Genomic DNA, 24,265 nt, shown 5'->3' with positions numbered 1-24,265 from the left:
GATGGCCTCCTCGGGTCGATTGGCTGCCATGGGGGGAACTAGAGGAGTGGATTGAGGCCGCCTGCGTGCCCAGATGAGCTCGGGCCTCCTATTTATAGCGCGACGAGGTCGGTTCTGCTGCGGTGGGGATAAGATCAGCGGCGACCGACATTCTGTAGCAGCAGGGGACGTGGCGGGGCTGAGGATGGCGGTAGGAGCTAGCGGACGAGCGGGTCACTGCTCCAGGGCGAGCTGGCGAGCGGGGGTGGCTCGGGCGGCGCCAACCATGGCAGAGGCGCACTGCGGACACCGGCGTGCCGCCAAGAGTGCCCTGACGGCGGCGCTGTAGAGTGCCAGGGGTGGTCGGGGTGGCGTGGCGGTGCAGGAGGATACATGGCGTGCTGGCTGCGGTTGGGCAAGGCCAGAACGAGTGCGAGGCGAGACGCGGCGGCTCGGGCGCACGTGTGTGCCAAACGCACGCTCTGGGCACGCTAGAGCACGCCCGGGATGTGTTCGACGAAATGCCAGTGCATGATAGAGGTCGCGGGTGAGGCTAGCAAGAAACAGAGCTAGGCTAGGGTTAGTCAGAAGGTAGATGGACATGGTGGTTAGGTCAGGTGGCCAAGTTCACAATGCAAACAAACACCCATGCCAATACTGTCCATGCACTCCAGGTGTTTGACAAAATGTCACAGGCACCTAGGCTTTTCTTGGAGTGGCCAAATTCTCCAGATCAGTGTCTCCTTGGATGCATGAGAGGGTGGTGAAGTTAGTTTGTTAAAAAGAGAAACTTGTTAGTGCAAGTTTTGCAAAACTTCAGTTCTGGACAGGAGGTGAATGGCATCGTTTCATGAACCAAAAATGATCCAATGGGTGCATGCTCCTGGAATTAGGGGTTTAACATGGAGGACTACAAGTAGGAGAAAGCTCATGGGTAGAGGAGCCATTTAGCAGATGGTTGTAGTACAAATCACCAAGTTGCACCAGAATGAAGATGAGGATGATTCACTTAAATATTTCAAAGAACATCACTGGGTTTTTGCATAAAGTTGAATCATATGCTGCTACTAACATCCCAAAATTTTGGTGGAGGCTAGAAAGAAGTATTTAAATGAGTTGAAGTGCAAAATTGCCCACTGGACCAGAGAAGAAAAATGGGTGTAGAGCTCAAATTATTTCATGAATAAAAGATATTTCTATAGGAAAGTGATTTAAAAACATCACCTGACATCTCCAAATTTTGGTTGAAATTTTAAGTGAATTTATCAAAAGGCTGTAGTTCAAATATGGCCATATAACCTTGGAAAACCATTTTTCAAGAAAATAAAGATCAAGCAAATTAATTATGTAATTAGTTCTACTAATAAAAGAAAAGTTTTTCTTGAGAGGTTAAACAAGTCCAATAACATATTTGAAAAGTTTTCACTTTGGTGAAAACTCCATAATAGCAAGGGAGAAAAAGGTTCAAAAATCAAAAGGGAGCCCAGAAAATAAAAGTTTTAATTTCCTGGCAAAATTTTAATTAATAAAACAAGGTCAAAATTTTAGGGTGTCACATAAACTTGTGTGCTACCATGCTCTTGTAATCTAAAATGTGAGGCGGCAATTTTTTCTCCTCTTTCTCATGGTGCCTAATGGGTATCTGAAAATGTCTAGCAAGATGTGAAGCATAAATACCTCCAAATATGGGGCCTTTTGTACGATTCAGGGCTAGCCATTTAGCAACGACGACACCCAAACTAAAAGTATTGTCTCCAAGCAAGGCATGTTGAAGAATGATAATATCAGGAACACTAAAGTGTCCACTATTTCCACGACCAATCAAGCATCTACTAGCAAATATGGCAAAGTAGCGTAAAACAGGAAAGTGTATGCTAAATTTTTTTGCCTCGGAACCCTTCTTTGGCTCCTCTACAGCGATAGTATTAAAAAAGCCATCCACATCTTTACGATGGGGTTCCTCTAATTCTCCCTCATAAGGTATCCTACATACCACGCAAAAATTACATAAAGACATTTCTTTAAATTCATCATATAAATGAAATGATACTGCAGGCAGTGACTTCTTAGGATAATAATAAAAGTTTTGCATGAAAGTATTGGTGAGTAAGAGATACTGATCGATCCGGTCGTTGATGAAACCGGTGAGGCCTGCAGTCTCAATCAAAGAATAAAAATCTTCATGAACTCCAGCTTCTTTCAAGAAATCATTGCATGGCCGTTCACACGACCGCACTTTCGCTAAGCGAGGAAGATTATACTTGGCTTTTTCCTTCTCTTTGGCTTGTTTTTCCTGAGAGCCTTGGCTAGAAGAGCCCCTCAAAAACTTCATTAACATTTTCTGAAAATTTCTGAAATTTTAGTAACTTCAAAATAAAAGTGAATAAAACTAAACAAGATTTGTAGCAACAACTCGTACAAGTGCCTAGAGCCTATATCATGCATTGGAATTGCTTGGGACCTCATAAATTTAACATGCAAGCTCAAGAACATGGTCACCTATGCAGCAAAAATTTGCAATGAATAAAGCACTAGAACAAAAACTAATTGGACCAATGGAGGAGTCACATACCAAGCAACAATCTCCCAAAGCAGTTTTGTGAATGGAGCTTTGAGTAAGGAGATCGAAAATGGCAGCAAAATGAGCTAGAACTCGTGCCTGAGCTGGATGGGGATTTTTTTTGGGTAGAAGATGAAGTGTGTGGGTGCTGGCATAAGTGGAGGGGGCCACCAGGGGCCCACGAGACAGAGGGGCACGCCCAGGGGGGTGGGCGTGCCCTCCACTCTCGTGGCCTGGTGCTTGCCCCTCCTGCAGTGTTTTCAGTGCCTAAAATCCTCAAATATTCCATAAAAAAATCATACTAAATTTGTAGGGCATCTGGAGCACTTTTATTTTCGGGATATTTTTTTAATGCACAGATAATTCAGAAAACAGACAGATAATACTATTTTTGCTTTATTTATTCTAAATAACAGAAAGTAAAAAGTGGGTATAGAAGGTTGTGCCTTCTAGTTTCATCCATCTCATGATCATCAAAATGAATCCACTAACAAGGTTGATCAAGTCTTGTTAACAAACTCATTCCGAATAACACGGAACCGAAGAAATTTCAAATAACACTAAGTTACCTCAACGGGGATATGAACATCCCCAACAATAAGAATATCATACTTTTTCTTGACAGTAGGGAGAGGAAATTCAAAACCTCCAATAATGATAGTTAGAACTTTTCCAATAGAATTGATGCTATGAACTTGAGATTGTTTCCTCGGAAAGTGTACCGTATGCTCATTACAATTAACATGAAAAGTGTCATTGCCTTTGTTGCAATCAATAACAGCCCCTGCTGTATTCAAAAAGGGTCTACCAAGGATAATCGACATACTATCGTCCTCGGTAATATCAAGAATAACAAAGTCCGTTAAGATAGTGACATTTGCAACCACAACAGGCACATGCTCACAAATACCGACATGTATAGAAGTTGATTTATCAGCCATTTGCAAAGATATTTCAGTAGGTGTCAACTTATTCAATTCAAGTCTACGATATAAAGAGAGAGGAATAACACTAACACCGGCTCCAAGATCACATAAAGAAGTTCTAACATAATTTCTTTTAATGGAGCATGGTATAGTTGGTACACCCGGATCTCCAAGTTTCTTTGGTATTCCACCCTTAAAAGTGTAATTAGCAAGCATGGTGGAAATTTCAGCTTCCGGTATCTTTCTTTTATTTGTAATGATATCCTTCATATACTTAGCATAAGGCTTTACCTTGAGCATATCAGTTAAGCGCATACATAAGAAAATAGGTCTAATCATTTCAGCAAAGCGCTCAAAATCCTCATCATCCTTTGTCTTGGATGGGTTAGGAGGAAAGGGCATGGGTTTCTGAACCCATGGTTCTCTTTCTCTACCGTGCTTCCTAGCAACAAAATCTCTCTTATCATAACGTTGATTTTTTGATTGTGGGTTATCAAGATCAACAGCAGGTTCAATCTCTACATCTTTGTTTTTGCTGGGTTGAGCATCAACATGAACATCATCATTAACATTATCACTAGGTTCATGTTCATCACCTGATTGTGTTTCAGCATCAGAAATAGAGATATCATTGGGATTCTCAGGTGTGTCTACGGTAGATTCACTAGAAGCATGCAAAGTTCTATCGTTTCTCTTTTTCTTCTTTTTAGAAGAACTAGGTGCCTCTAAATTATTTCTCTGAAAATCTTGCTCGATTCTCTTAGGGTGGCCTTCAGGATACAAAGGTTCCTGAGTTATTCTACCAGTTCTAGTAGCCACTCTAACAACAAAGTCATTATTATTATTTAATTCATCAAGCAAATCATTTTGAGCATTGAGTACTTGCTCAGCTTGAGTAGCAACCATAGAAGTATATTTGCTAATGAGTTTGAGTTCACCTTTAACTCTAGCCATATTATCGCTCACACATCCTATCTCGAAAGCATTATTTTTTAACTCTCTACCAACATAAGCATTAAAACTTTCTTGTCTAGCCATAAAGTCATCAAATTCATCTAAGCATGGGCTATGAAATTTAGTAGAGGGGATTTCAACTTTATCATATCTATAGAGAGAATTTACCTTTACTACCTAGGTCGGGTTATCAAGACAATGTGGTTCTTCAACAGGCGGTATATTAAGACCATGTATTTCTTCAATAGGAGGTAAATTCTTAACATCTTCAGCTTTAATAACTTTTTCTTTCATTGATTTCTTTGCCTCTTGCATATCTTCAGGACTGAGAAATAAAACACCTCTCTTCTTCGGAGTGGGTTTAGGAATAGGCTCAAGAGTTGGCTTAATTGGTTCAGGAATTGCCTCAGGAATTGGCTCAGGAAGAGTCCAATTATTTTCATTAGTCAACATATTATTCAATAGAAATTCAGCTTCGTCGACTGTTCTTTCCCTGAAAACACAACCAGCACAACTATCCAAGTAGTCCTTGGAAGCATCGGTTAGTCCATTATAAAAGATATCAAGTATTTCATTTTTCTTAAGAGGATGATCAGGCAAAGCATTAAGTAACCGGAGAAGCCTCCCCCAAGCTTGTGGGAGACTCTCTTCTTTGATTTGCACAAAATTGTATATTCCCGCAAGGCTGCTTGTTTCTTATTAGTAGGGAAATATTTAGCAAAGAAGTAATAAATCATATCCTGGGGACTACGCACAACCAGGAGCAAGAGAATTATACCAAGTCTTAGCATCAACCTTTAATGAGAACGGAAATATCTTAAGGATATAATAATAGCGAGACTTCTCATCATTAGTAAACAGGGTGGCTATATCATTCAACTTGGTAAGATGTGCCACAACAGTTTCAGATTCAAGGCCATAAAAAGGATCGGATTCAACTAAAGTAATAATTTCAGGATCAACAGAGAATTCATAATCCTTATCAGTAACACAGATAGGTGAAGTAGCAAAAGCAAGGTCAGGTTTCATTCTAGCATTAAGAGACTGCTACTTCCATTTAGCTAATAATTTCTTAAGATCATATCTATCATTGCAAGCAAAGATAGCTCTAGCAGCTTCTTCATTCATAACATAACCCTCAGGAACAACAGGCAATTCATAATCATTAGGAGAACTTTCATCATCAGTATCATCAAAAATAGCAGCTTCAAAAATTTCATTCCCCCTAACTCTAGCAAGTTGTTCATCAAGAAATTCACCTAATGACAAAGTAGTATCATGCACAGAAGTAGTTTCATCATGCATAGCAGAAGTGGCGTCATCAATAACATGCGACATATCAGAATTCATAGCAGCAGCAGGTTTAGGTGTCGCAAGTTTACTAATAACAGAAGGAGAATCTAGTGCAGAGCTAGATGGCAGTTCCTTACCTCCCCTCGTAGTCGAGGGCAAAATCTTGGTTCTTTCGTCTTTCAAGTTCCTCATAGTGATCAACAGATATAAATCCCAAGTGACTCAGAGAATAGGGCTATGCTCCCCAGCAACGGCGCTATAAATTAGTCTTGATAACCCACAAGTGTAGGGGATCGCAACAGCTTTCGAGGGTAAAGTGCAACCCAAATTTATTGATTCGACACAAGGGGAGCCAAAGAATATTCTTGAGTATTAGAAGTTGAGTTGTCAATTCAACCACACCTGGATAACTTAGTATTTGCAGCAAAGTATTTAGTAGCAAAAGTGGTATGATAATAAAGGTAACAATGGAAAGAGTAAAGATAATAGTTTTTGGGTTTTTGTAGTAGTTGTAACAGTAGCAACGGTAAAGTAAATAAGCGAAGAACAATATGTGAAAAGCTCGTAGGCGATGGATCAGTGATGGATAATTATGCCTGATGCGATTCCTCATGTAATAGCTATAAAATAGGGTGACACAGAACTAGCTCCAGTTCATCAATGTAATGTAGGCACGTATTCCGTAAATAGTCATACATGCTTATGGAAAAGAACTTGCATGCCATCTTTTGTCCTACCCTCCCGTGGCAGCGGGGTCCTAGTGGAAACTAAGGGATATTAAGGCCTCCTTTTAATAGAGAACTGGAACAAAGCATTAGAACATAATGAATACATGAACTCCTCAAACTATGGTTATCACCGAGAAGTATCCCGATTATTGTCACTTCGGGGTTGTCGGATCATAACACATAATAGGTGACTATAGACTTGCAAGATAGGATCAAGAACAGACATATATTCATGAAAACATAATAGGTTCAGATCTGAAATCATGGCACTCGGGCCCTAGTGACAAGCATTAAGCATAGCAAAGTCATAGCAACATCAATCTCAAAACATAGTGGATACTAGGGATCAAACCCTAACATAACTAACTTGATTACATGGTAAATATCATCCAACCCATCACCGTCCAGCAAGCCTATGATGGAATTACTCATGCACGGTGGTGAGCATCATGAAATTGGTGATGGAGGATGGTTGATGATGACGACGGCGATGAATCCCCCTCTCCGGAGCCCCGAACGGACTCCAGACCAGCCCTCCCAAGAGAGATTAGGGCTTGGCGGCGGCTCCATGTCGTAAAACGTGATGAAACTTTCTCTCTGATTTTTTCTCCCCGTACGTGAATATATGGAGTTGAGTTGAGGTCGGTGGAGGTCCAGGGGGCCCACGAGATAGAGGGGTGTGCCCAGGAGGAGGGGGCGCGCCCCCCTGTCTTGTGGACAGGGTGTGGGCCTCCTGGTCTTGATTCTTTCTCCAATATTTTTTATATTTTCCAAAAAGTCGCTCCGTGGATTTTCAGGACATTCCGAGAACTTTTCTTTTCTACACATAAAACAACATCATGGCAGTTCTGCTGAAAACAGCATCAGTCCAGGTTAGTTTCGTTCAAATCATGCAAGTTAGAGTCCAAAATAAGGGCAAAAGTGTTTGGAAAAGTAGATACGTTGGAGACGTATCAATAAGGATTAGCAAAAGGCTAATTAAGCTTGGGGATGCCCGAGGCACCCCAAGATAATTTTCAAAGAAGTAGCAAGCAACTAAGCTTGGGGATGCTGCCAAGTAGCATCCCCGCTTTCTTCTAACAACCATCGGTATTTTACTTGAAACTGTATTTTTATTCATCACATAATATGAGTTTTGCTTGGAGCATCTTGTATGATATGAGTCTTTGATTGTTTTGCTTTGTGTTCTAAGTATTGAATCCTTGCTGGACACACCCTTTTTGAGAGAGCCAAAATTATGCTATACTTCCTCCTATGCTTCACTTAAACTTTAAGAGCCTTGGATTTGCTCTAGTGCTTCACTTAAATCTTTTTGAGCATGATGTGCTTTATTATTTTTGAAGGAATGCTCTCATGCTTCACTTAGATTTATTTGGGAGTTAGTAAAAAAATTCTCTTGCTTCACTTAGATTATTTTGAGACAAAGAAAAAAATTATGCTCATGATCTTCACTTATATTTGTTTGAGCTTACCAAAAGCAACATATGAAAATAGTCCCAAAGTGATAGATATACAAGGAGGATATAATAAAAACTTTCATGAAGATCATTGGACAAAATAAACTTGATTCTTATTAATGGTTTTGAGATATTACGATATGATATGTGAGTGATGTTGATGGGTAATTGTGCTTTAGTAAGAATATTGATGTTAAGGTTTGTGATTCCCTATGCAAGCACGAAAGTCAATAGTTATGCAATGAAATTTATATCCTACTTATGGTGCATTATTCGGTGTTACTTATGCTTAATGCTTGGGTACGAGATTTTTCGATTTTTGGTTGGTCGCTTCTCCATCTTTTTGCTAGCCTTCATTTTGCACTAAGTATGATCACTACTTGTGCATCCAAAACCCTTTGAACCAGTTTTGCCATATGAATCCACTATACCTACCTATATGTTGTATTTCCATGCCGTTCTAAGCAAATTTGCATGTGCCATCTCTAATTTTCAAAATAAATTTCTCTTTTGTGTGCTCTTCCGCTCGCGAGGCGGTGAAGGGCGACCAATATTTTCCATGCTAGATGTGTTATTCTCACGATGAGTGTTTTTCACTTGTCATTGCACGAGAGTACGACAAAGGTATTAGGGATGCCCAGTCCCGAAATGAATAATGAATTTACTTTATGTTGTCAAATAATAAATTCCTTGGAAACTGTTGGTATGGAGGGCAACCGTGGATTCGACTAGCCATGGAAAGTGAAAGTAATGGTGGAAAAAGGAATAAACTTTATTTTCTGTTTGGGAACCGCCTATGATGTATCTAGCATGGAAAGTGTTGAGACGTGTAAGTCGTTTTCGTTGGTGGGAAAAGTATGCCTCTTAAATATATTTTTTATCTATCAGTTTAAGCTTTGAGCTCTCGCACGAAATTCCTACTTCCCTCCGTGAAGGGCCTTTCTTTTACTTATGCAATTTTTATTTTGAATTTGAGTTTCCATCTTCTCTTATAAAGCACCAACTAAGGGGCACTATGATCGTACTTGAGCATTGCGAGTAGCTAATATTCAAGTATGTTTCATGAATGGATCGATGATTGAGCATAATGGGATAGGGATAACTTGCTTTAGTGTTGATATTTTGAAAGACATGTTTGCTTGTTGGTATGCTTGAGTATTAAAGTCTTCATGTCAAAACTAGACTATTGCTTTGAATCATATAAAAGTCCATATGTCCATGCTATAAAGAAAATAAATGTGATAAACATGTTAGGCAGCATTCCCCATCAAAAATTCTGTTTTAATCATTTACCTACTCGAGGACGAGTAGGAATTAAGCTTCTGGATGTTGATATGTCTCGAACTTATCTATACTTTTTGATTGATCCATGCCATTATATTATCATTCTTGCATGTTTTAAAATCATTTTATAGTCATTTTATATCATTTTTTGGTACTAACCTATTGACATAGTTCCCAGTGCCAGTTGCTATTTTCTGCATGTTTTTTACATCATAGGAAATCAATACCAAACGGAGTCCAAATGCAGCGTAACATTTTGAGGATTTTTTTGGGCCAGAAGACATCCAGTGGGCCAAGGCAGCACCTGGGGGGGTGCCCAGAGGGGAGCAGCACCCACCAGGGCGCGCCAGGAGGCCCAGGCGCGCCCTGGTGGGTTGTGCCCACCTCGGGTGCCCCCTGAACCGCCTCTTTGCTCTATAAATACCCCAATATTCTAGAATCCCTAGGGGAGTCGACGAAAATAAATTCCAGCCGCCACAGAGTCCAGAACCACCATATCCAATCTAGACACCATCATGGAGGGGTTCACCACTTCCATTGGTGCCTCTTCGATGATGCATGAGTAGTTCCTTGTAGACCTACGAGTCCGTAGTTAGTAGCTAGATGGCTTCCTCTCTCTCTCTCTCTCTCTCTTGATTATCAATACAATGGTCTCTTGGAGATCCATATGATGTAAGCCTTTTTGCGGTGTGTTTGTTGGGATCCGATGAAACTTGAGTTTATGATCAGATCTATGTTTTTATCCATGAAAGTTATTTGAGTCTTCTTTGATCTCTTATATGCATGATTGCTTATAGCCTCATATTTCTTCTACGATATTTGGGTTTTGTTTGGCCAACTTGATCTATTTATCTTGCAATGGTAAGAGGTGCTTTGTAGTGGGTTCGATCTTACGGTGCTTGATCCCAGTGACAGAAGGGGAACCGACACATATGTATCATTGCTACTAAGGATAAAAAGATGGCGTCTATATCTAAAGCCAATAGATAAACAGATCTTGTCTACATCATGTCATCGTTCTTATTGCATTACTCCGTTTTCCCATGAACTTAATACACTAGACGCATGCTAAATATCGGCTGATGTGTGGAGTAATAGTAGTAGATGCAGGCAGGAGTCGGTCTACTAATCTTGGACGTGATGCCTATATAATGATCATTTCCTGGATATCATCATGATTATTTGAAGTTCTATCAATTGCTCAACAGTAATTGTTTTCCCACCGTTTGCTATTTTTCTTGATAGAAGACACTAGTGAAACGTACGGCCTGTGGGTCTCTTTTTACCATATTTGCCTTTGCAATCTATTTTCCTTTGCATTTATTTTCAGATCTATTAAACCAAAAATACAAACCTTGCTGCAATTTATTTGTTCCGTGATCTATTTATCCTATCTACCACTTTTATCTCACGTTATTTGCCTATCTTGAGGCACCGTACTCGAAAGGGATTGACAACCCCTTTAACACGTCGGGTTGCGAGTATTTGTTATTTGTGTGCAGGTGTTGTTTACGTGGTGTGAGGAGGTTCTCCTACTGGTTCGATAACCTTGGTCTCATCACTGAGCGAAATACCAACCGTTGATATACTGCATCATCTCTTCTTCTTTGGGGAAATACCGACGTAGTTCTAGTAGACATCAGGTATTGATCTTCTTCCCACTCAACTCCATTGGAATTGAACTTTTGTTCAAAGCCAACACCTTGATTCTTCCGGTGCCTTCCTTGCTTGCGTACAATTTCCTCAAATTATTTGCGTTCGGCAAGGCTCTTGTAAACACCTTTCTCTATAATTCCCTTCAATAAGCTATTTTCTTGCTCAAGTGTAACTTGGCTAAAAGTATCATTAGTGGAATCAAGAGAACTACTAGAAGCAACAATATTGGATTTAGCATGATTATTGTTACTACTAGAAGAAGAATCTCTCTTACTCTTGTTGCTAGATTTTACTTGTGGCATGTAAGTAGACAAGAGTACACGTTGGCTATTTAAGAAGAACTTCTCTTACGAAGATCATCATTGATTGTCTTTAAGAACCCATGCTCTTGCTCAAGATTGACCTTTTCAAAGCGTAGTTTCTCATGAGTCTTTAAAAGCTCTCGATGATCTTCTAAGGTAGTTTCATGAGCTAACTTAAGAGTGTTTAGTTCTTTAGTTAGACGCTCAATCTCCTTCTTATCATCGTCATTCATTTTATCTTGATTAGCATGATTAATAGCAAGTTCATCATAGTTTTCATCACTAGAGTTGTCAACAAGTAAATCATCATCACCTAGCAACTCATCTTCATCACTATTGAAATCAACATACTTGGGGTGTGATACCTTTGGGCCTTTAGCCATGAAGCATCTTCCAGTTCCTTCATTTGGTAACTCAAATATGTCATAGGAGTTGGTTGACACAAGTGCTAGACCGGCAACATCTTCATCTTGATTATGTTCGGAGTTGGAGTGATAACTTCTGTCGGAGTGGTGGTTGGAGTTGGAACCGGATACCCATTCACCAACATGAGCTTGATGTCTTCGTTTTGTGTATCTCCTTGATGACTTGTCCTTCCTTTTCGAATCCTTGCTTCTGCGAGAGGTTCTTCGTTCATAGTGATCATCTCTAATCCTTCTCTCTCTTGTAGGTGATTGTTCCCTTTTGTTTCTCCTTTTAGGCGAGTCTTCTCTTCTTTTGTAGGGATCCGTACACTCATTGGAGTAGTGTCCAGGTCTTCCACAATTGCAGCAATTTCGCTCACAACTAGAAGATGTTTTGTCATTGTAGGACCTTGACTTGGAACTCCTTTCCTTGCTTCTACTCTTGTAGAACTTGTTGAAGTTCTTCACCATTAAGCTCAATTCCTCATTGAAGTCTTGTTTCTCACTTTATGATGTAGGAGCATCACATGAGTCTTTGTAAGCACCACTAAACTTGTTGTGAAGTTCTTCTTTATCCTTGAGTGACATCTCATGAGCAACAATTCTTCCAATGACTTCAGTTGGCTTGAGATCTTTGTAATTTGGCATCATTTGGATCAAAGTGCACACGGTATCATTCTTTCCATCCAAGGCTCTTAGGATCTTCTTGATGATGAATCTGTCGGTCATCTCTTCACTTCCTAAGCCGACAATCTCATTTGTGATGAGAGCAAGCCTAGAGTATATTTCAGCGACACCTTCACCATCCTTCATTTTCAACTTGTCAAGCTATCTTTGAAGCACATCCAACTTGGATTCCTTGATGGAGTCGGTACCTTCATGCATATCAATCAAAGTATCCCAAAGTTCCTTTGCATTCTCAAGACGACTGATTTTGTTGAATTCTTCGGGGCACAATCCGTTGAAGAGGATATCACAAGCTTGAGCATTGTATTGCAACATCTTCAATTCTTCCGTGGTAGCTTCATGATTTGGTTCTCTCCCATCAAAGAATTCACCTTGCAAGCCAATACACATAATGGCCCAAACGACGGGGTTATGTCCAAGAATATGCATTTTCATCTTATGCTTCCAACTAGAAAAATTAGTACCATCAAAGTAAGGACCTCTACGGTGGTAATTTCCCTCGCTAGACGCCATACTCTCCTAGGTTGTGAAACCAAGGCTATGATCACCAAAGCTATAGAAATCAAGGCAAATGGATACCAAAGCTCTAATACCACTTGTAGGATCTAAAGTATGTCTAGAGGGGGGGGGTGATTAGACTACTTGACCAAATAAAAATCTAACCTTTTCCCAATTTTATGTCTTGGAAGATTTTAGCAACTTATCACTAGTCAAGCAATCAACCTACACATGCAATTCTAATAGTGTAGCAGTGGACTGTAAATCATTGCATATGAAGGTAAATGGGAGGAGTTTGGAGGGGGCAAACGCAATGTAGACATGGAGATTTTTGGCATGGTTCTGATAGGTGGTGCTATCATACATCCATGTTGATGGAGACTTCAACCCACTATGGGTAACGGCTGCGTGAGTCCACGGAGGGCTCCACCCACGAAGGGTCCACAAAGAAGCAACCTTGCCTATCCCACCATGGCCATCTCCCATGAAGGACTTTCCTCACTTGGGTAGATCTTCACGAAGTAGGCGATCTCCTTGCCCTTACAAACTCCTTGGTTCAACTCCACAATCTTGACGGAGGCTCCCAAGTGACACCTAACCAATCTAGGAGACACGACTCTCCAAAAGGTAATAGATGGTGTGTTGATGATGAACTCCTTGCTCTTGTGCTTCAAATGATAGTCTCCCCGACACTCAACTATCTCTCACAGATTTGGATATGGTGGAAAGATGATTTGAGTGGAAAGCAACTTGGAGAAGGCTAGAGATCAAGATTCTTGTGGTTGGATTGGAATGTCTTGGTCCCAACACATGAGTAGGTGGTTCTCTCTCAGAAAATGAGTAGTGGAAGTGTAGGCACGTTCTGATAGCTCTCTCCACGAATGGAGAAGGGGTGGAGGGGTATATATAGCCTCCACACAAGATCTAACCGTTACAGACAAATTCCCAAACTCTGTGAGGCCGAATAGTGAAACTTGGACAGACCGATCCAGTTCAAAATGTTCTTTTGACACCTGAAACAGTAGGAGACACTACTAGGGAAAACCCTAGTAGTAGCACGGGTTTTGAGGCTAGCAGCAGCGCGGGTGGCCGCGCTACTAATAAGGCGCTACAACTAACTATTAGTAGTAGCGCGGCCCTTACCCGCGCTACTACTGTGGATGATATCAGCAGCACTTTTTATGAACGTGCTACTATTACCTAGCTGTAGCGATTTCGCAGTCCCTCGCTACTGCTATATCTTTCATCATTTTCCCCCGTAGCCCTTTCCCTTTCAGTTTCCCTTTCAGATACTAGATACTAGGTACTGCTAGTAGATATCAAATTCATAAACCATTACTGGGTAGTACTCCCTTCGTTCCAAATTACTCGTCATGGTTTTAGTTAAAACCACGACGAGTAATTTGGAACGAAGGGAGTACTAGATAACAATTTCATGCATAGTCAACATGCATCCTCAAGCAGTACAAGGTCATATCAACGTCGATCATCATATGTAGTTCTAGATGATATCGACGACGATCATCATATGTAGTTCTAGATGATATAGCCACACACACATATGTAGTTCTAGATGATATAGCCACACACACATATCTAGTTCTAGATGATATCGAAGACAATCGTCATCCTCAAGCCTGGGTGGTTGGTGTTCCTGATAGTAATTAGGATGGCATGTCCAACACGAAGATTCTTGCCATCGAGGAATTTCTTCCACCCAACCGAGTTTAAGTGTGTGCGACCGTCCGTGTCCACACAGTAAGTACAGGTTGTGACGGAGCCCCTTGCAGTAAGGCATAGTCTAGCTGAGCCTTCTTCATCAGGCTCGATACCATAACTCAAAGATATGCTCTTTGCCAATTTCTGAATAAGAAAAACATATCAATTAATAAATATCCTTGCAAATAAGTACTTATGAATTATCTACACTATTAATAGTTTCCTTAGATTCTACACTAATAAGCATGTGATCGAACTCTACACTAAAACATATCATCGACTAGATTCCACACAACATACCATATCATTGGACTGTACACTAAGTATTTCATCGAATAATTTGCATTTGTAAGTATAACATACCATATCATGTCGATCAACCATGGTATTTGTCAGGCGGGTCATGAATGGAACCCCGACAAAGTCAGCACGTGGCGGAATTATGTCCCACAGGTTGGACACCTCCTCCTTGCTTAGCCTTGTTCTTTGAGCTACGATGGCTTCATGAAGTGGGTCCTCATCATCTTCATCGAGTGGGTCCTCATTATCTTCATCATCTTCATCATCTTCGTCATCTTCATCATCTTCCACCAGGTTGAGATAAATGATAGCCAGCTTGGGTCTTTCTGCTCGGAAGGAGAAGCTGATCAACTCACCACCAGTAAGACGCATGCGAGCGACGAAACGGGCCCATCCATCTCCTCCAATCTGCGACATATTGTGTCCTTTCTCGACCTCCATAGTGTACACCCCCCAGGAGCCTCAAATGTCATAGTGTCTCTTGTCAGCTTGTTGAATTTCAACCTCACATTGCATGGGACGATCTGTGTAAAATAAGCAAAATGACACAATGCAATAATTCCAACACTAAAAATAAAATAGTTATTACATTTCATCTAATTTCTTACCACCGCATGACGGAAACTCGGCTGGAAGTAGATGCCGAACAGCTTGCCAGTTGCAAGGCTGTTGGCGCATCTTGACTTGCCCAGTCGACATAGTGGTGGTGGTGGTGGCGCCATTTTTCCTAAAGCAATATGAGCAAAGGATTAACGATCCACTTCACAGGAAAGAAAAACAGTAGCTTGTGATATTTTTGGTTCTTCCGCGAGAAGCAATTTGATGGACAATTATAATCCTAAGATCTAGTAACATATTAGATGACAAGGTAGCACCTACATTTTGCCAAAAAGTAACTTATTAAAAAAAACAAAAGCAACTACATACCTATCCATGTACAGAAAAAATAACAATAAAATGGTGCATACTAAATCAACTAAATGAACTAGCCTACTAAATCAACTAAATCAAAATGTTCTAAATCAACTAAATGAACTAGCCTACTAAATCAACTAAATCAAAATGTTCTAAATCAACTAAATCAACTATCCTACTAAATCAATTAAATCAAAATGTTCTAAATCAACTAAATGAACTAGCCTACTAAATCAACTAAATCAAAATGTTCTAAATCAACTAAATGAACTAGCCTACTAAATCAACTAAATCAAAATGTTCTAAATCAACTAAATCAACTAGACTACTAAATCAACTAAATCATATCAACTAAATCAAAATGTTGCATATGAACTAGCCTACTTAATCAAAATGTAGCAGGTAGGAGGGAGAAGGAGGGGAGACTCGAGGAGGGAGAAGAGAGTAGGACGAAGGAGGAAGGCGGAGCGAGGAGGGGCCAGACGGCGGCCAGTGGAGGGAGGACGGAGGAGGAAGGCGGAGCGAGGAGGGGCCAGTCAGCAGCGAGTGGAGAGGGAGGACGGAGGAGGAGGCCGGTACCGAGTCCAACAAGGAGGAGGTGACGGCGGCGCAGAGGGAGGAGGGGCGACGGGGGTGGACCGGCATGGGGGATTGAGAGGGGATCCAGTGAGTGTGTGACTGTGAGTGGATTAGATAGAGGAGATGGGGGTGGGAGATGGAATGGCTTAGCACTAGCGTGCTATAGAGAAAGACGCTACTGCTAAGCTACCTAGCAGCAGCGCCTTTCACAAAAAAGCGCTACTGCTATGTGTCAGCATGTAAAAATAGACTTTGTTCAATGTATCAAAAATACATTGATCATCAACGATCTTTTTGTGTACAATCTGATTTGTCAATATGAGTCCTCACCGGTTTAGGAATAGGTGAAGACTCATATTGCAGCCACAAATTCTACACATAGAGTTCAATGAAGACCAAGTGCTTGTCAAAGTTTGAGAAGTAACATATTTAAGGTGGTAGAAACTCTCTTCACGGAGCGAGGTGGGACTAAATTTTTGTAGTAAACTTCGCAGTAACGCTTATTGGCGAAATGCGCTGCTACTATGCTACGTAGCAGTAGCGCCCGTCGTTATAACGCGTTGCTGCTATAACTAGCCTCGCGGCGGCATCGTGGGAATTATAGCAGTAGCGCGTCTTTGAGCGGGCGCGCTACTGCTATATTTGTTTCAGCAGCGAGTTACTCTTGAGCATGCCACTGCTAATTAATTAGCAGTAGCGCCTTATTTTAAAGCGCGCTGCTGATAAGATTCTGTGTATAGGATTTTCCCTAGTAGTGAGAGGCTTCTACTACAAATTAATTAAAGAATGATGGTTCAGTTCAAATTGTGAACGTTAGACTTTTCGATGGGACCGACAACATCAACCCGGTGGGACTGATGTGCTAGGGTTAGGGCATAACTTGATCACGATGAGACCGATCACATGAACTCGGAGGGACCGATTTCAGTAATAGGCAACCAGAGAGTTGGTCAAGCAAACTCGATGGGACCGATCGCTCATGTTGGTGAGATTGAAACGTTACGAAAAGGAAATATAGAGTTTACATTGTGAACTCGGTGGGACCGATTGCTCCTTTCAGTTAGACCGAAACATTACAAAGGGAAACACAGAGTTTGCAATCCCATCTCGGTGAGACCAAGATCCCTATCGGTGAGACTGATTAGGGTTTCTGGCAGTGGCTATGTCAAGTGAACTCGGTGGCGCCGGATAGATCAAATCGGTGGGGCCAAGTTTGACTTCAGGTTTAGGACATATGTGGAAATGAGAAAGTGGTTGAGTGCTTTTGGAGCATATCACTAAGCATTTTGATCAAGTAAGCCATTAAGCAACACCTCATCCCCTTTTACTTGTATTGGCTTTTCCTATGGACTCAATGTGATCTTGGATCACTAAAATGAAAATGTAGAGTCATGAGCTTTTCCAATATGTGTCCTTAGCATTTTGAGGGGTGCACTTCTCTAGTCCATGCCATGCCAATCACTGAACTTTCTGAAATGATCATCTTGAAAGAGTATTAGTTCAATGGGCTATATGTTGTTAAGAATTACCAAAACCACCCAGGGATTAGTTGCACTTTTAGTAACAACATGAAATCTAGTATCGTGTGGTTGATGAGGCTAAGCTACTTGTGTGCTTTTCGTCTCGATTTCCTTACGAATTGGACTGCTCTGTTTTATTTTTGATATGATTTCCCTTAATAATGGATTAATATTTTTGTCCTCTGAAATGATATTAGTATTGATAGGGGAGCTCCCCACCCCCCATTTTTTACGTCAAACAAAAAGAGTCATTGTGAAAATAAATTATGTTATTATTGAATATTGATGTATAAACTATGAAGATTCAAAGTCATGATAAAAATCATTGACACCAACTATATTATGTACACTATGGCATTAATTACTATTGGTACCATTCCCATATTTACTTGTGCTTTAATTGCTATATTATTTAATTCTACATTTGTACAAAGTGCAAAGTTTATATTAAGTCTATGTAATAATTGACACCCTACCAATTAAAAGGTACTAATATTATGTATGAACAAACTTGGTCATATATTATTGTATTACTTAGGTATATATTAAAATTTGCATTAAGAATCAGTATTAATTTCATTCTCTATATATAATTCTTATAAACCCATGAGCTCTTGGATGAAGATTTAGGCACCATCTCGAGCAGCCATGAGGCTTAGCAACAAGCTATTATTACTCACCATTGTACTTGTCTTGTTCCATCAGGTAAGACTAAGCAGCATAACACTAGTTTGTCTTGTCAGGTAGTTTATTTGGGATGGTAGAACGAATGAACAATCATGGCACCATTTAATTTTGTTCTTGTGTGCGGCGGTGTCTTGCAGAGATTTGTACTTCTAGGGTCGTGCCTATGGAGGATGGCCTCTTCACCACGGATTACTCACCATCAACATGCTCATGGATCATTCGCTTTGGAACATGTGACAACGATGGGTGCCATGACGACTGCAACATGAAGCTCAACAGCATTGGCAAATGTGTTGATAAGGGGTGCCAATGCTCATTTCACTGCGGCACTCCTTCTCCTATCAAGACAACATGCAAGTAGCTTATGTTAAATTATATAAATGTACCTAGTATGTATATAACATCATTTCTCAATAATTCTCAGTTGCCCATTGTAGTGTAATTTGAGCGCATTACTCTTGTATTTTTAATTCGAGGAGAGGTGGACGTGATACAAAGTTATGAGGTGAAAAATGTTATGCTCTTGCTTTCCTTTGGATTACAAAGATGAACCACACACACATACACCCACACTCACACCATGACAACCAAATACGCATGACATAAGGCCTCCTTTAGTTTGGAGGAATTTCATTGGAATTCTATAGGATAGGAATTTTGTAGGAAAAAAATTCCTTTGGAGCCCTTTGGTTTGTAGGAATGGATTCCTATTGCTATGTAGGGTAGGAGCTAGTCCTTCATATTTCAAAGAAAAAAATAGATTCAATGAAAAAATTCCTAGGCCTCCTTTGGTTCATAGGATAGGAATACCATTGGAAGACGAAAATCATAGGAAATGAGATGACATGTATATCGATTCCTATAGGGAAAGAGATGTCCTTTGATGCATAGGATACAAAATTTTCCATTGAGTCTAGGCTATTGTTTTTTCCTTTGAAATGTGATGGATTGGTTCCTATCATACATAGGTATAGGAACCCGTTCCTACAAACCAAAGGGTTCCAAGGAATTTTTACTTTGAAAATCCTGTCCTATAGAATACCTACAAAACTTCTACAAACAAAAGGAGGCCCTATCCTATGCATCAAATGGCATATCCTTTACTATAGGAATTGAGATACACGTCATCTCACTTCCTATTCTTGTCCTATTCCAATGATATTCCTATCCTATGAACCATACAAGGTCTAACGGGGTATATGCCCTCACTAACTCAACCGCAGACCACAGTACATGATGTATGTCATTGTGCTCCACCACATTCTTGTCCGTGTTCCATCCATGGTAAAAAAATCACTACAGTTAATAGTGCATTTTGGACTCATCATTTTATAAGTTTAATCTTCATATTCTTGAGATTTATCTCATATTATGTTTTTATGTGCCTACTAATGACTTGTTAATTGTTGGATGTGTGAATTCTTGGTTTGGTGGTGTTGGTGCACATGTAACAAAGATAGGAAAATGTTTCAGTAATCCAATTGTGAAACAAAGCATTTTTCATATTTGGCATATCATCAGGGGCCAATCTAGAGTTCAAGCCAACATCTAGTGCCGTTCTAGGTTGTTCCACACATATTCAGGTCCCTTATTTAAAAAATATTTTTTGTGAAGGGGCCAGGAGAAAAGTTAGATAAACGTAATCATAAATGTGAAGGATTTTGTGATTCCTCAACCTCCACCAGCATAGGAGTTTCCGTGTCGTACTGTCTTGAGAACCTATGCGACTGCTCCCAACGTTTTCACCACCGTAAACATAATTCCATTAGATCAAGTCCTTGTACTCTACAAATGTGATTGTTGTAGACTCTATGGTCAAGTTCAATAATTCATTTTTAAAGACTATTTCACAATGTATGTTGGGTTTATGGTGATTGCGATGATACACAAGTAGTTTCCATGGGCTAAGGGCGGGTCATAGCTTCACAATTCACGTAAACATCAAAGAAGGGATCTATGGTATGATTGATTTATATTATCTATTTTGTTTTTTTGCAACGCCTCTACATAGGATTAGGTTGTTCCTAATGCTTTGATGTTTGGTACAAGGATGAGGCAATTGAAAAGAAGGCATGTAAAATAAACTCTGAAATTACAGATAGTCAAGCGAATTAGGATGATCGGTCAAATTCCTAGGAAGTCACTTCATAGTCACAAAATTCTAAGACACACATTAGGCTTGCGCCTTAATTGGTAACCTATGTGACCTCATATGTTTTGTATGCGCTAGGTTGGTCAATTAATCATTTTCCAATTTTTAGCCATGGTGTCATTTGGACTTGGTGAAGAATTATTCACATTTGTGCAATTTTATCTCTCATTGTTACAAATGTTTACTTTTCTATTCTGTTATTTTTATCTATCATTGGTGGCAAGGTTGCAGGTGAAACTACACCCTAGGTCCATTTTCATTAATTGGTTACAACCATTTTAGTCCATGATGTATCCGTGTTGTTTGCTCTTTTGTAGTAAATTAAGTTTTGCCACAACGAAGATTCAACAAGAAGCTTGACGATTTCTAACATCATCGACTATGGTGCCTCCGCCTCACGAGTCGATAAGCCTAGATAAAACTACAAAACAAGATTTACTACACAATTCAGTGCGCTTTCTATGTAGGAAGCACATGTATAAAAATATTAGATAATAAAGATACACAAAGTAATAATTTTTATTAATTGCAGATGTGTGTTTCCTTGTGCCCTTCTAGAAAAAACAATACGTCATTATCCCACTCCCCTGTGTACCACGTCTTTGTCATTTGCGCTTTCTCTAGTATATGCACGGTATTTATTTTCTTGTTGTGTGTGATAATCTTAGTCATGAATTAAATGCACATTTTGTTAAACAATAAGTATTTTATTCAATCTTGAAATATACGAGATTCGTGCAAAGAACGAGATAGGTGATAAACCATTTTTATTTTATTTTCTATTGAAGCTTTTGCTTGTAATACAAAAATTCTAATGAAGCTTGTTGTCTTCAGCATGTTTTTTACATCGCAGGAAATCAATACCAAATGGAGTCCAAATGCAGTGTAACTTTTGAGGATTTTTTGGGCCAGAAGACATACAGTGGTCTAGGACATCACCTGGGGGGTGCCCCGAGGGGAGCAACACCCACCAGGGCGCGCCAGGAGGCCCAGGCGCTCCCTGGTGTGTTGTGCCCACCTCGGGTGACCCTGAACCGCCTCTTTGCTCTATAAATGCCCCAATATTCCAGAAACCCTAGGCGAGTCGACGAAAATAAATTCCAGCCGCCGCAGAGTACAGAACCACCAGATCCAATCTAGACACCATCATGGAGGGGTTCACCACTTCCATTGGCGCCTTTCCGATGATGCATGAGTAGTTCCTTGTCGACCTACGGGTCCGTAGTTAGTAGCTAGATGGCTTCCTCTCTCTCTCTCTTGCTTATCAATACAATGGTCTCTTGGATATCCATATGATGTAAGCCTTTTTGCGGCGTGTTTGTTGGGATCCGATGAACTTTGAGTTTATTACCAGATCTATGTTTCTATCCATGAAAGTTATTTGAGTCTTCTTTGATCTCTTATATGCATGATTTCTTATAGCCTCGTATTTCTTCTCTGATATTTGGGTTTTGTTTGGCCAATTTGATCTATTTATCTTGCAATAGGAAGAGGTGCTTTGTAGTGGTTCGATCTTACGGTGCTTGATCCTAGTGACAGAAGGGGAACCGACACGTATGTATCGTTGCTACTAAGGATAACAAGATGACATCTATATCTAAAGCCAATAGATAAACAGATCTTGTCTACATCATGTCATCGTTCTTATTGCATTACTCCATTTTCCCATCAACTTAATACACTAGATGCATGCTGGATAGTGGTCGATGTGTGGAGTAATAGTAGTAGATGCAGGCAGGAGTCGGTCTACTAATCTTGGACGCGATGCCTATATAATGATCATTGCCAGGATATCATCATGATTATTTGAAGTTCTATCAATTGCTCAACAGTAATTGTTTTCCCACTGTTTGCTATTTTTCTCAAGAGAAGACACTAGTGAAACATACGACCCCTGGGTCTCTTTTTATCATATTTGCCTTTGCGATCTATTTTCCTTTGCATTTATTTTAAGATCTATTAAACCAAAAATACAAAAATACCTTGCTGCAATTTATTTGTTCCGCGATCTATTTATCCTATCTACGACTTTTATCTCACGTTATTTGCCTATCTTGAGGCACCGTACTCGAAAGGGATTGACAACCCCTTTAACACGTCGGGTTGCGAGTATTTATTATTTGTGTGCAGGTGCTGTTTACGTTGTGTGAGGAGGTTCTCCTACTGGTTCGATAACCTTGGTCTCATCACTGAGGGAAATAGCTACTGTTGTTATACTGCATCATCCCTTCCTCTTTGGGGAAATACCGACGTAGTTCTAGCAGACATCAGGTATTGATCTTCTTCCCACTCGACACCATTGGAATTGAACTTTCGTTAAAAACCAACACCTTGATTCTTCCGGTGCCTCCCTTGCTTGCGTACAACTTCCTCAAATTATTTACTTCCGGCAAGGCTCTTGTAAACACCTTTCTCTATAATTCCCTTCAATAAGCTATTTTCTTGCTCAAGTGTAACTTGGCTAAGAGTATCATTAGTGCAATTAAGAGAACAACTAGAAGCAACAATATTGGATTTAGCATGATTATTGTTACTACTAGAAGAAGAATCTTTCTTACTCTTGTTGCTAGATTTTACTTGTGGTATGTAAGTAGACAAGAGTAAACGCTTGGCAATGTAAGAAGAACTTCTTTACGAAGATCATCATTGATTGCCTTTAAGAACCCATTCTCTTTCTCAAGATTGAGCTTTTCAAAGTGCAGTTTCTCATGAGTCTTTAAAATCTCTCGATGATCTTCTAAGGTAGTTTCATGAGCAAACTTAAGAGTGTTTAGTTCTGTAGTAAGATGCTCAATCTCCTTCTAATCATCATCATTCATTTTATCTTGATTAGCATGATTAATAGCAAGTTCATCATAGTTTTCATCACTAGAGTTGTCAACAAGTAAATCATCATCACCTAGCAAATCATCTTCATCACTACTGAAATCAACATAATCGGGATGTGATACCTTGGGGCCTTCAGCCATGAAGCATCTTCCAATTCCTTCATTTGGTGACTCAAATATGTCATAGGAGTTGGTTGACACAAGTGCTAGACCGGTAACACCTTCATCTTGATTATGTTCGGAGTTGGAGTGCTAACTTCTGTCGGAGTGGTGGTCGTAGTTGGAACCGAATACCCATTCACCAACATGAGCTTGATGTCTTCGTTTTGTGTATCTCCTTGATGACTTGTCGTTCCTTTCCGAATCCTTGATTCTGCGAGAGGTTCTTCATTCATAGTGATCATCTCTACTCCTTCTCTCTCTTGGAGGTGATTCTTCCCTTTTGCTTCTCCTTTTTGGCAAGTCTTCTCTTATTTTATAGGGAGCCGTACACTCATTGGAGTAGTGTCCAGGTCTTCCACAATTGTAGCAATTTCGCTCACAACTAGAAGATCTTTTGTCATTGTAGGACCTTGAGTTGGAACTCCTTTCCTTGCTTCTACTCTTGTACAACTTGTTGAAGTTCTTCACCATTAAGCTCAATTCTTCATTGAAGTCTTGTTTCTCACTTGAGATGTAGGAGCATCACATGAGGCTTTGTAAGCACCACTAGACGTGTTGCGAAGTTCTTCTTTATCCTTGAGTGACATCTCATGAGCAAAAATTCTTCCAATGACTTCGGTTGGCTTGAGATCTTTGTAATTTGGCATCATTTGGATCAAAGTGCACACGGTATCA

Source organism: Triticum dicoccoides, chromosome 6B (genome assembly GCF_002162155.2).
Source record: "Triticum dicoccoides isolate Atlit2015 ecotype Zavitan chromosome 6B, WEW_v2.0, whole genome shotgun sequence".
In the NCBI taxonomy this organism is placed as follows: Eukaryota; Viridiplantae; Streptophyta; class Magnoliopsida; order Poales; family Poaceae; genus Triticum; species Triticum dicoccoides.
The sequence above is the reverse complement of the archived record's forward strand: the minus strand, read 5'-3'. Positions refer to the sequence as shown.